The following is a 13319-nucleotide window of genomic DNA, read 5'->3' as shown; positions in this document are numbered from 1 at the left end:
GAAATCACTAAAATAGAAGGAAAATAAAAGCCATAAGATAAAACTTTAAGATGAGATCAAAGGACATTTTATAGTTTATGTATAGTAATGTTAAAGAATTTGGTGGGTTTATCGTGATGATGGTTTAAGGTCGGCAGCAATTGACTACACCAGCCCACAGGCCAAATACAGGCCAAAACCTCCTACAGACCCCAAGAAGTAGGCCTGGTATACAGTGGGGATGTTATTTTCTTTCATTTTTCATGAATATGCTCTCAGTTGGTTGTAGTTGTTGTGGTTATTTTTATTCCTACTTTAGAGATGAAGAAACGGAGGCTTTCAGAAGCTTAGATAATTTGCCCAAGGTCACACAGCTAATCATTAATGCAACTAGAAAGCGAACATTTGTCACTTGTTTACATATTGTCTGTCATATGGCATATCTACATATGGTAGGTTTCACACTGCAACATCAGGTGAGATGGAGAGCATATGCCTTTCAGTACTAAAGATACTTACTACTTGACCATTTGCAAAAGATTAAAAAAAGTTTTCCATCTCTGGTGTAGACTAAGGCAACATCTCCACCTAATTTTCCAACCACCCCTATGAACAGCCTCCTCACTGTGATTACTTCAATGTCTGAAATCTGTACTTTAGTTTATGTCTTTTTCCAAGTATGGAAAACACTTCCCAATTATTTACCTAGTCTTCTTCACATCTCTTTATGCATCTCCCTCTACCAGCCTTCTCCAGCCTTCCAAGATGAACTGAGGGCTCCCATCAGTAACTTCTACTGTCCTAACACCACATTAAATGAAAAGTGTCTGTTTACATCTCCATCTTCTTGAAATGTTGAGATCCTTTGGTAGGGATGGAGACATGATCACATCTGTATTCCTGGTACATTGCTGGGAACATAATGGGCACCCAACAGAAGTTTTGTGGCCTGTGCTGAAAAGTCTTCTTGAAAATAAGCTTTAAGAAATGTACTCAAACCCACACCAAGAGTCCATCACTTTATTATTACAACAGGGTGTCCACTCCCTTGGTGGAGTGCACTGTTAATATTCCCCATCTCTTTTGATATTCAAATATCCATGAGCTGTCCAGTGTCCTGGAATAATTCTTCATTTCATCATCAAAGGCTTAGAATAGGTCTTGATGACCAACTATGGAACAACTTAAATTTATACAGAGCTTTAGGCATGAGTAATAGTCCCGAAAGCAATGAAAGAAACTATTCTATCCCTGAAGTGAAGCAGCTTGCTCTAACTTTTTCATTGACTATTGTGCTGGGATGCATTCAGAAATCCAGCCACTTCTGGAAATTCCAAGAACATCACTATTCCTCATGACTGGCATCAGCACTTTAGGGGACTTGGCTTTATGGAGTTCAAGCTTCTAAATCTCCACACTTCCATTTACATTTCTATCCTTTCATTGCTGCCCTCTGTCTTACAGACCCTACATTACTAAAAGGCTCACTTTTCTCCCCCAAAGGAGCTTGTGTAGAAAATATCCTCATGTTCTCTATGAAGCTGAAAAGGGACTGGAATCTGGAGGGAAAAATATCTGTCTATTATGTCAGTAACTGGGAAATGGCTATGTTTTCATTTTTACATACTTTGACATAAGTAAAAGGTCTTTTGTAGATATTATCTATCTGTTATATATCAGATACATCTTCCAAAGGGACATTCTTCTTTGAGTAACCCAGAGAAGTTAGTCAAATTGGCCAAGGTCATAGAATTAAAAGTGGAAAAGCAGAATTCAACCCTTGATTGTCTGATCTTCCTCCTGCACTCCATGGATGCCCACTCTGGACTTGTCTCACTATAATAAATGTAAAACATTCACTAGAAATTTTTGCATCGATGGATTCGTTTGTAGTCTAGTTTCTTTTAATGCATATAAACTATTGCAGATAAATTGTATCTGATACCTACCACTGTAAGAATATTTTTTTTTATGTACAAGTACCATCTACAGACGCTAAGATACCCTAGGGCTGATATACAATAGGCCTGTTATTTTATTTCATTCTCACAAATATGCTTTGAGGTGGTTGCAATTATTGTAGTTATTTTTATTCCCATTTTATAGATGAAGAAACTGAGGCTTCAAGAAGCCTAAGTAACTTGCCCAAGATCACACTGTTAATAATTACTGAAATTAGGAAACAAAATCAGGTCAGAAAGGCTCAAAAAGTACTAACCACTATATTAAACTACCTTACACACAGAGATGTATGTTTGAATGTCAAGAAATTCTTTCTGCAGATGACTTTTCAGGAAGACACCTCTCAACAAAATTCGCAGTGGCAGTAGTCAGGACAATAACTGTTCCTATATTGCGATTACGCTTTCCTGCTCACAAAGCATTTCCTTATGTTGTTTTTGTTTCCTCGAAACTTGAGGTCCCACTGGGATCCTGAGATTTTCCCTCTAGGGTCTGATTTGTTCTTTCAGAGTGAGAGACAATGTTATTGCAATTTAGTTCTTAAACCAAACCAAATGAGTACGAAAAGTGGATCCTACCACAGGGTTTAAGTGGTCCAGACAAATACTTCTTTAAAAAAAATAATAAGATTAATATCATCAGAGTATAGCAGTAAATAGCAAATTAAGGTTTTTATTCTGCTTCATCTTATTTTTCCTTAAGATGATGTGGGATGTAATTTAAGTTGTTCACTATCACACATCTTAATTGATAGGCCTCTTCCTTATGTTTTGTTCCCAAGAATTAATGTTTGTATTTAATATCATACTGCCATTATCTTGTTTCCTCTACACTGAAAGGAGTTGTCTGTTATTTGCAGGTGCGGAGGACCAGCTGGAAACACAATTCCCTTCTTGCCTTCCCTCCTCCCTCTGATCACTGGTTATTACGTATAATTACATGGAAGCATGTATTAGGTTTTATTATAATGCATGACAGTGTGCTTTAAGTAAATTAGGAATTTACATATCAATTCAGAGAAAGAAACTAAAATGCCATTCAGGACCTTTTATTTACATCCAGAGGATTCTTAGATTTTAAAGGATTTCTTCTCTTCCTCAGGTTGATAATTGGAGTCTAAAATTTGAAAGCACAATGAAGCCAGGATGAAGGTGGGATGGGGATTCTGTATCTTGTACTGGTTTTTCTTCCTTTTTTTCCTCTTCCCTGTCTTACTAAATAACCAGCTGAGCAAATTGTTCCTTAGTAACCAGACAGGTCATGCTTTGCCTACCTGGGGCACTTAGCATTTACCTTACAAGCTTTCAGCCTTCTGGAGACAGCAGGTAGCTAGCTGGTGGTTTCAGCATTTCCACAGCCAGAAGAAATCAGGGCCATCCAAAGCAAACACAGCCATATTCCCTGGAGTGTCCAAAAATAACAGGTCACAGTGAGCTCCGCAATTAACTCTTATCCCCACGCTGCCTGTCATTTTTCGTACAGGGTCTCTCATCTTCCTTGACCCTGGAGAGAGTAGACCCATGCTGAATAATTGCCTGGGGACTTCTAGACCTTTGATAGGGGTGCTAGAGAGAGTCAGCTCCAAGCCAGCACAGGGGAAGGAATCTGGTTTCCTCCTGAATTGTCTATGTGGATGCTAAATCCTTCCTGATAGAAACGTATGTCCCTCAGCTCATTAAAATAATTTGTGGAGTGTATTTTTGCCTTTGGAGAGCACGGCAGGCTATTAGAAGGTGTCATTTTTCACAGTAAAGTTCCTCATAGATTTCATTTTGCAAAAGCTTTGTTTCCACTCCATTTCATTGTATGTTCATTTCTAGAGTCAAAAGTCAAGGACGAGGAAAGCCTTCTTGGGATATTTACTTTAAATGTATGTAGTGTTTTTCTTTTAAAGAATAACTTAAACTTTTTGAGTTTTCACCTAGGAAGGAGTGGATTTATTTAAAATTAAAAAGTGGATGTACTTAAAATGCAAAATTTATTTGATGCCTATTTATACGTGTGTGTGTATGTGTGTGCGTGTATATATATATGTATATATATATATACACGCACACACATACACACACACATATAGGTAGGTATTAAAGCAAATAAATATATACATTTGCTTGAATTCTAAGATATCGTCTAATAGCCAAATGCTTTTCCAAGGAAAACATATGATTAAGGAGAAATTCCAAATGATATAAGCTTTAAAATCAAATATTTCTATTTTGTTACCAGACTAAAAACTGTTGGTATTAAGTTGAACCATAAAAATTGTCTGTATTTGACCTTTTTTGACCTAAAAAACAGCAATTTCATATGGTTCAACCTAAAACACCAAACCTGTCAATAACCTTGTTGCTTCAACAACATAAAAAGGCAGTATTTATTCAGTTTATTTGTTTGTTTGTTACTTTGCTGTATTCCAGGTAGAAATTTAAGAATTTGCTGTATTCCAGGTAGGATTTAAGAGGGATAATGCCATTTTGTAACTGCTTTTTTTCCCCTTAGGATTACAAATTACAACAGTTAGGAAGGAGAAACAACCAATATTCTTTTGTTGTTATCGCTTTGTTTTGCCTTTTTCTAGTAGTTTTCAAGCAAGCGTCTTCAGAATCATTCCAGCTATAAAACATACTAGGATGGTTGATAAAGGGCTGGGCTATCCAGTGCCCTGAAAGAAGGCATCTTCTGTGGCTTGTGAAGCAGTCACCAAGCCACAGAAAGCAAATCCTAGGAAGAGTTTTGCCAAGTGCTCTGTAACAGCTGTCCCTGGACAAAGAACCACAACCAGTTGAAACCATGGGAAACAGGAGACAGAGAAAATGCAATACCTGTATCACTATTTCCCAGGAACACCAGTATTAATATGCCCAGGCATTCCAAAGTGCAGTGGACTCTGTGGTATCACATATTTAAGAACACAAATTCCAGTTCCTCCAGGTCACGGGTTCCTGCAGAAGCTGATGAGCAAAACACAACAATAATGCAACCAAGAAAAATGGGAGACGGGCCTCTTCTTTAGGATGAAAAGTTTACCTCTAATTTGAAAGAGGACAATTATGCCCCACATTCAGTCTCTCAGCATTTCAATTCACCTGGAAGATACCATTATTTTCATTAAAAGCAAGGAAGGTGAAAATGGAAAAATATTAAACAAGTCGCTCTCCACTAATATGACTGTTACGTATACCTTTTATTTCTATAGAAACAAGTTTTTTAAATTAAGTATCATATAATTATATATGAGTGTTTATGGACAGCTTTGCTATAAAATCTCAGGAACCAGATAAGGAAATAAGAATTGAAAGGAATTCTAGAGGACCTATAACACAAACTCCTTATCTAGAGATGAGGACACCAAAGTCGAACATCTCATTAAATTGGAATTAGAATCCAGTATCCGAGAATTCATTCCACCTCACCATGCCACAGCATTATACTCCGTAAAACCTCTGAACTGAAAACAAATCAAGTTCTCCATCTTCTGAAAGAATTATTTCAAATCAACCTGAAGTAAATGCTATAGTAGAAGTTGCAAATTACTTCTGGTTACTCATTCTTCCAATCTTCCTCAGTCACAGAGAGGTAAAGTTTTTAGCTGGATGAATTGTCACAGAAATTATTTTTCCTGGTCTCCCTTTCAGCTGGCTACATGTTATAGGACTAATCTCTTGTCAACGAAACATAAGCAGGAGGGGTTAGTAAGATTTCAAAGAAGTTTCCTCAAAAGTAGAATATGTGTCTTTCTTCTTCCCTTGCTCCCTCCTGTCACAGGAGTATTAATATGAAGGCTGGAACTCTAGCAGCCATTTTGGATCAAGAGGCAACCTGCTACAGATGGCAGAGCAAAATGACAGAAGGGGCCTAGGACTAGGCATAATGGTTTATGCCTGTAATCCCAGCACTTTGGGAGGTCGAGGCGGGTGGATCACCTGAGGTCAGGAGTTGGAGACCAGCCTGGCCAACATGGTGAAACCCCATCTCTACTAAAAATACAAAAAAAGTAGTTGGGAGTGGTGGCAGGCACCTGTAAGCCCAGCTGCTTGGGAGGCTGAGGCAAGAGAATTGCTTGAACCCGGGAGGCGGAGGTTGCAGTGAGCTGAAACTGCACCATTACACTCCAGCCAGAGCGACAAGAGTGAAAGTTTGTCTCAAAAAAAGAAAAGAAGGAACATTGGGCCCTAATAACTGGGGAGCCCCCACCCTAGCCCTACCTACATCCAATTTTTTAAATTGAGAAAAAATTATTATTTAAGCTCCTGGTTTTTGGTGTTTTTCTCTTGAATGCAATCAAGTTGAATCCTAACTAACGAGTATAAATATACTCAAAGCATGTAATCTAAAAGATCTTAGAATAATTTAATTAATGTTCCTGAAAAATAGGAAAAAAGTTTAATTTAACCTGTGATTTTTTTTTTAGCCTGAAAGGATCAAGGAATTAATCAAATTTTATATCATGCTCCATTCCCATTCTTAACCCTTGGGCATAACAAATGTCAAAAGCCCACAAGGTACCAGTATCCAGGGCAAGCCCTTTGATGGAAGGCAGACAGGTAAAAGTTCATTTTTTTCTGCATCTTAAATTAAAAGCATTACAATCAAAATAATGTCATTTGATTCTTTGTTTATCAGAGACACAGAGGCCAAATAAAATAGATGTTTTAAATAATTTGTTGGTTTAAGTAATTTGCGTGTGTGTGTTCACGCATGTGTGTGTGCACAGACAACAGTAAATCACTGCAGAATCTGATTTATATAGGAGCCTAAGAAAAAATGTCTGCACAATAATTGTCAAGAAATAATTTCTCCCCAGGCTTGTGGCTCACGCTTGTAACCCCAGCACTTTGGGAGGCCCAGGCAGGAGGATTACTGGAGGCTAGGAGTTTGAGACCAGGGCAACATACTGAGCCCCTATCTCTACAAAAAAAAAAAACAAAAACAAAAAGAAATTTTTTAATAGCCAGGCATGGTGATGCATGCCTATAGTCCCAGCTACTTAGGGGGCTTAGGCAGGAGGATACCCAGTTCAGAATTGCAGTGAGCTATGATCACGTCACTGCACTCCAGCCTGGATGACAGAATGAGACCTTCTCTCTTTCTCTCTCTCTCTCTCTCTCTGTGTGTATGTGTGCATGCATGTTTACATAAATACGTGTGTGTGTGTGTAAATTCAAGGAAAAACAAATTATATATATATACATATATATATGCACACATAATATAAGGAATATAATCATTTTTTGTTGTCCAATCTACTTTTATGTTTGTCCAATCTAATTTTTATGCTTGTCCAATCTATTTCTTTATCTCTTTGTGATCAACAGTTCTGCTTTGGATTATTAGTTCAAGAACAAATATCTCATATGAGAACAGGATAAAGTAAGCTAATAACAATATAAATAATAGTAATTTTACCTTTCCAACATGCTCTTATACAAAAAGCTTCAAGTGCTTTATAAATTATATATGCAGAAATCACTTAATCTCCTACTAAAAGGCTGCTACTCTCAAAAAAAATATTCTCTGTAGTGTTGTACAACAGAAAAGAAAGTCTGCTATGTCCACGCACAATTGCTGGAGTAGTTTTAGGGAAGTAAAATGTAATTCGCTACTCAGACGCACTAAAAGCTTTGAACAATCCCTTTTAAAAATCGTCAAGGGAGCTTTTAATCACCAGAAGTAGTCAAGTCTTTGTTTTGTGTCTCATCCATCCAATCAAAGTGGAAACTTCAGCCATAGAACAGCACGCAGATCATCAGGGGTTATGAAGTCAGCTCGACTTCATTAGGAATAGTCTCTTTGCCAATGACTGCACCGAATGAGGAAAATAGAAAAAAAGATCAGAAGGCAGGGGGAGAAAAAAGTTACTTTTGAAACCGATAAGAACTAGACTGTGAAAAGACACACAGCTGACTGCATTTTGCACACTTTTCCTCTTTGTTTCTAGTCCTTCAGCCCAGACCCAAGATCTGAGAACTTACCCTCAATCCCAGCCACCCACCACAAAGGACAACAGCAGGGAATGTTCTTTATACTCTGGGCCACATGTCTACTTTTCTCAACCTTTGGAGACCATGATCCAGCTAATTATTGTCTCCTCTGTGAAGCCTCCTGGCTACAGCTATACCAGGGATGATCACTCTCTTCCCTAAGTTGCCCTGGCTCATTTTTCATGCTGCTAATTAGCTATGTGTCAGTCCTTTAAGAGATGTTTTTGAATCTTTCTCTTCCATGAAAGGATTCGTTCTTCATGTGTTGTCATGGGGCCTTATCATATTTCAATCCTAGCAAAAGGTCTGTGCACAGTAGATGCTGACTATTTTATTAATGGCTGACTAGTCCAGTCTGCTATCAATTCTGGGCTTGACAGTTACAACCAGATAATAACAGACCTCCCTATGGCTGTGCTTGCCCTCCACTCAGCTGTGCTGAATGCAGCAGCCAGAGAGAGCATCTTCAATGGAAGATTATGCCACCAGCACTTCCCCACTGCATCTCCCTCTTCCACCTTACCTTCGTCATCATGCCATCCCTTCCCCAGATTTTTATATGTATTAACCCCTCCAGTTAGAATGCTGTTCCCCACACACTATTCTCGTTCTTCAGCTCTCACTCAGTGTCACCTCTTCAGAGAAGTCTCCAGTGTCTACCACATTAAGTAAAGTTTATTATATCCTATCCATCTTCTCGGATCCTCAATTATTCCTTTGTACTTTATTACAATTTAATTTTTTCCAGTTTATTCTTTCACTGGTAGCCTCCTCAAGTACAATGAAAGTTCCACGATGGCAGGGACAGTGTTCAGTTTTATTCTACATTATATTGTCAACAAGTAGCACAGTGTTTGGCATTTTTAAATACTCAGCAACTATGTGTTGAATGAATAGATAACATAGTGTAGGCTCTTCCACCAAAGACCTGTGTTCCATAAGGAGAATTCCATCAGACTAGAGAGAACCTCCAAGGGAAATCAAATGTAGACAGGTTGACAGAGAGAAAAAGCAACAAAAATGAATACTTGTGAAAGTTAGGACCTATTAGAAAAATGAGGCTTCCTAGTATCAAGGCTATTTACTGATGTAAATAAGTAATTGTAATTTGTTGTATACATCTTATAACAGAGGTCCTCCCATTTTGCCTAGAATTTTTCTTTGAATCCTTTCTTGGAGATGACACAAATGTCATCTCCTCCAACAAGAGTTTCCTGGCTCTCTCCACTGGAGCAGGATGCCTTTTGCTGTGCTCTAGGGATATTCAGTGCGTGTCTCTAAGAGCAGTGAATTGTCAGAAGATATGGGTAGGGAAAAGTGTTAGGAAAAGATTGTGCACGTTTTTGTATTCCATGCTAAAACATTTGGAATTTATCTAGTGAACAACAAGAATATAACTGAAAGCATGATCAGATTTATAGTTCAGAAAAGAAATGTACTGATTAATCTGTGAGTAGAGTGGATTGAAAGAAAAGGAGACTAGGTCAGGCGTGGTGGCTCTAGGCTATAATCCCAACACTTTGGGAGGCCTAGGTGGGTGGATCATGAGGTCAAGAGATCGAGATCATCCTAGTCAACAAGGTGAAACCCAGTCTCTACTAAAAATACAAAAATTAGCTGGGCATGGTGGCGCGCGCCTGTAGTCCCAGCTACTCAGGAGGCTGAGGCAGGAGAATTGTTTGAACACAGGAGGCGGAGGCTGCGGTGAGCCGAGTTTGCATCATTGCACTTCAGCCTGGGTAACAAGAGCGAAACTCCGTCTCAAAAAAAAAAAAAAAAAAAGAAAAAAAAAAGAAAGAAAGAAAAGAAAAGGAGGCTAAAAAGTGAAAGACAATTGACAGGCTAGGGTCAAAGACAATGAGAATCTGAACTTGGTCACTAGAAAAAGCAATAAAAAGGTGGTTATGGATTCAGGAATTATAAAGAAGGTGGATTCTACAACACCAGGCAATTGTTTATAGGAGTGAGCCAAAAAATGAGTTGTTGAAGAGAAGCTGCTGGGTTTGTAGAAAAGATAGAGAATTTTACTTCGGACAAGTAGAGTTTGAAGTGCTAAGGGATGTGCAGGTAAAGATGTTTAGTGAACAATCACAGAGTCATACCTGGAACTCAGGCAAGCTAGAGATATAAACTGGGAAGCCATTGGTAATGATATAGTTCACTCATGGGTGACTTTGTTGATGACCTTGCATACAATGAAACTGCTAGCCGTAGTGATTACAAAATTTATCAGAATAATATCCACAGCAGAGCAACCTAAAATAAATGGAATACTGATTGTAAAATGAAAATCACCTACATATTTTACACTCAATAAATAATAGATACTTATTTGTATGAGTTACTAAAACTAAGACAGAACCATAGATCATTAACCTTTGTTTGTTATCCACAATTTCTAGTACTTGGTCATTATCTTGAGGTGCCTAAGAGAAAGCCCTCTGACTGTGGAAATACAGATATCAAATGCAGGAGTTCACTGAAATATATTACATACTAATTTGCTAATGTGTTCCAGATATGCATTTGGCACTTCCTACACTATAATGAAGATGAGTTAGCTTATACATTTTGCATATTTTGCTTAAAAGGATATCATTATAAGTTTCACAAAGCACACTAATACATTCTTAGCATCCACCTAAGTCTCATCATGAATTTTAGCTATTTATAATATATAGTAATACTGTGACTGAATTCAACAACTTACTTAAAGAAAATGGCATTGAAGAGAAAATTAACTGTATACAAGTCTGAAATTATAAGAACTTACTGTAAACCCAACACCTTTCATTCACTCGTTTGGTCCTTAAAACAACCATAAGACATGTCAACATCATCCCAATTTTATGTCCCTGCAAAAAAAAACAAAAAACAAACAAACAAAAAAACCCCTAAAACACAGAGAAGTTAATAACTATCAAGGTCACATAGCTGACAAATAGTAAACCCGAATACATTAGTTCATTTTCTCACTGCTGAAAAAGACATACCTGTGACTGGACAATTTACAGAAGAAAGAGGTTTATTGGACTTAGAGTTCCACGTGCCTGGGGAGGCCTCACAATCATGGCAGAAGGTAAAAGGCACGTCTCACATGGTGGCAGACAAGAGAAGAGAGCTTGTGCAGGAAAACTCCCCTTTTTGAAAGCATCAGATCTCATGGACTCATTCACTATGAGAATACAAGGGTAAGACCCACCCCCATAATTCAATCACCTCTCTCAAGGTTCCTCTCATGTGGGAGTTACAATTCAAGATGACATTTGAGTGGGGACACAGCCAAACCATGTCACTGAGCTTCTAACTCCATATCTGACTCTCTCTAAAATTTCCCAAGGTCATCCTTTATGGCATACTCGGAAAAAGTCAATGACTTCTCCCACCAAAACAAAGTAGAAACTAACATATCAAATGCCGATTTGATGCACTAATAAATAATGCATGGACATTCTATTATATTGTGTCCTTAGCTCCAAAATTCTACTGCACTGACATTCTGCTGTTTCCTACTCAGCCAGACTGTCAGCCTCATCCTACTTTCTTGATGTAACCCATTTGTTCTCAGCACAGTGGTTCATCATTTCAACACTGTCCTCACTAGCACTGAAGAGCGCCTTAACTCTTAAACTCCCATTGAGTCAATCGGCCAATTCATGGGTTAAATCCAGAGTTCATAGTCCTTGCTTGTGTCTGGAGAAGATCACACAGGGCTGCTTCATGGGTAGATGACCCAGGCAGTCACACAGGCTTCATGCTCAGAGGCCCCTATGCTTGGTTTCATGCTCTGCTGTCATTGTCTTGAATTTCTTAATAATTTTTGGGCAAGACACTCATTTTTGCTTTTCACTGGGACCTACAAATTATACTGTCAATTCTGAACTCATATAGACTTATTCTTATTTCGCTTCCTGCCTTCTTTTGATTTATCTTTACAATGGTTTATTTAATTGCATTAGGGATAAAATATAAAGGAAGAGAGGGGTGCTATGCAAGGGGGTACAAAACTAGTCAGACATCTTGAAAAAGTCAGATTTCCTCTGTGTTATGAAGAAAGAGCAGATACTAACTAGGCCAAGACCTGGGAGACATGTATTGCAGGCTAAGCCTTCTAGCGTAAAGCACAGGGTAGGCTGGCAGCACTAACAAAGGGCTTTTAACATAGTGACTGATGACCAGAACAAGCCAAGGTCACTAAGGAGGGAAGTCCAGATTATGGAGGGACTGCACAACAGTTTAGAATTTTGATCTTCATCCCCAAAAGCAGTGGGTGGCCATCACAGCATTTAAATCAAGATAGTGACAAGATACAATATAATATATCACACCAAGGTTATGATATCACACCAGGATCACACCAAGCCCTCACTTCTTTAAGCTTTGAGTGACCCACTCTTCTTTGGCATTGACCACATCTGCAGTCCCTTGTCTCACAGTTCTCTATCTCTGAGGATGTCATCTTTACACATCCAGCAGGTGACTTCACCTATCATTTCCGAAAAGGGTGAAGCTTCCCAGTTTTATTATGTCCATCTCTTCTCTCCTTCTCACCATGATACTCATAACTTTAAAGTGGCCTTGTTTTTACACAGGCTTACCTCCATCCCTCTTGTCTAGAAAGAGATATAACCTTTGTTTCTTCCCAGGCTAATATTTCCAACTATACCCTTAATACTGCCTTCATCCTTCCCCACTGTGCCTCACTCCCCACCCTCAAGATAATCAGATCTCCTTGTTCTTGCATCTGCAATCCCATACTATCCAACCACTCTCTTTTCTCAGCATACAGCTATAGCTCTATGCTTTCATGGAAAGTGAAAGAATATGCATCTCTTGAACTACCATCCCGTATTTCTCTTCCCTTACCAACCACTTTCCTAAAATACTAAAATGGCCACCTCTTCTATAACACTGTGGCTTGGATTTGTATCTTTCCTTTGTATATGGCATCCCAGGCTCTTATTTCCAAATATATACTTGTGTGATTGATTTCTTGGAACCAAGTAAAAGTATCTTAAGATGATATTTTAGCTTGAATTCATTGCCTCAGCTTGTCAAGATCTTTTGGGATTCTTAATCTGATAGCCCACCTATTTCCTTCTCCTTCTAGCAGTGTGTGGTCTGCAACTTTACAATGCATGCATGCCTTCTGTGTGATAATGACCTTGTGAGTGAATGAATGGACATGGGTAACAAGCACAATTTAACACTAGTTAAGGATATAGCCTATTCCATCCATAGAAAATGTGTTGTGGCTAGGAGCAGTGACTCACGCCTGTAATCTCAGCATTTTGTGAGGCCGAGGCAGGTGGCTTACCTGAGGTTGGGAGTTCAAGACCAGTCTGCCCAACATGGTGAAACACCATCTCTACTAAAAATACAAAAAAAAAAAAAAAA

This window comes from Sapajus apella, unplaced genomic scaffold (assembly GCF_009761245.1).
Source record: "Sapajus apella isolate SASKATOON/1434 unplaced genomic scaffold, GSC_monkey_1.0 scaffold5, whole genome shotgun sequence".
Classification (NCBI taxonomy): domain Eukaryota; kingdom Metazoa; phylum Chordata; class Mammalia; order Primates; family Cebidae; genus Sapajus; species Sapajus apella.
This window is presented reverse-complemented; position numbering follows the sequence as displayed.